A 994-nucleotide genomic window follows, 5' to 3' on the forward strand; every position below is an offset into this window, starting at 1 on the left:
CTCTCTCTCTCTTCTCTCCCATTCTCTCTCTCTCTCTCTCTCTCTCTCTCTCTCTCTCTATCTATCTTTTCCTCTCTGTGTCATGCAAACGTATTCTCGTACTACTTGGACCCCACGAATCGAATACGTTAGGGAGGACTCACTAGACACACACACACACACTCACGCACACACACACACACTCACGCACACACACGCACACACACACACACACATACACACACACACACACACACATACTGAAACACACACACCTACACTTACCAAATGTCAGTTAGCTGCGTTGTTGTATTTAAGAATACTCAGAATCTCTAGAACTGAGAGGAAAGCACTGTTGCTGGAAAAGTCTTCTAAAATAGAGGTTGTGAAATATCTATCATCTATAATCAGACCCACCAGAAAGAGACAGTTGCGATTCTTTGGCTACATAATAAATAGATCCAATGGACGCGAGAAACTGCTACTATTTGGAAATATAAAGGGAAAGAAGAGTAGAGAAAAATAGAGAGGAAGAAGAGTAGAGAAAGATAGAGAGAAAGATAGAGGGAAGGAAGAGTAGAGAAAGATAGAGGGAAATAAGAGTAGAGAAAGATAGAGGGAAGGAAGAAAAGGGAAAGATAGAGGGAAAGAAGAGCAGAGAAAGATAGAGGGAAAGAAGAGCAGAGAAAGATAGAGGGAAAGAAGAGTGGAGAAAGATAGAGGGAAAGAAGAGTAGAGAAAGATAGAGGGAAGGAAGAAAAGAGAAAGATAGAGGGAAAGAAGAGCAGAGAAAGATAGAGGGAAAGAAGAGCAGAGAAAGATAGAGGGAAAGAAGAGTGGAGAAAGATAGAGGGAAAGAAGAGTAGAGAAAGATAGAGGGAAGGAAGAAAAGAGAAAGATAGAGGGAAAGAAGAGCAGAGAAAGATAGAGGGAAAGAAGAGCAGAGAAAGAAGAGTGGAGAAAGATAGAGGGAAAGAAGAGCGGAGAAAGAATAAAGATAGTGGGAAAGAAGAGA

Source organism: Aplysia californica, unplaced genomic scaffold, assembly GCF_000002075.1.
Source record: "Aplysia californica isolate F4 #8 unplaced genomic scaffold, AplCal3.0 scaffold00342, whole genome shotgun sequence".
Taxonomy (NCBI): domain Eukaryota; kingdom Metazoa; phylum Mollusca; class Gastropoda; order Aplysiida; family Aplysiidae; genus Aplysia; species Aplysia californica.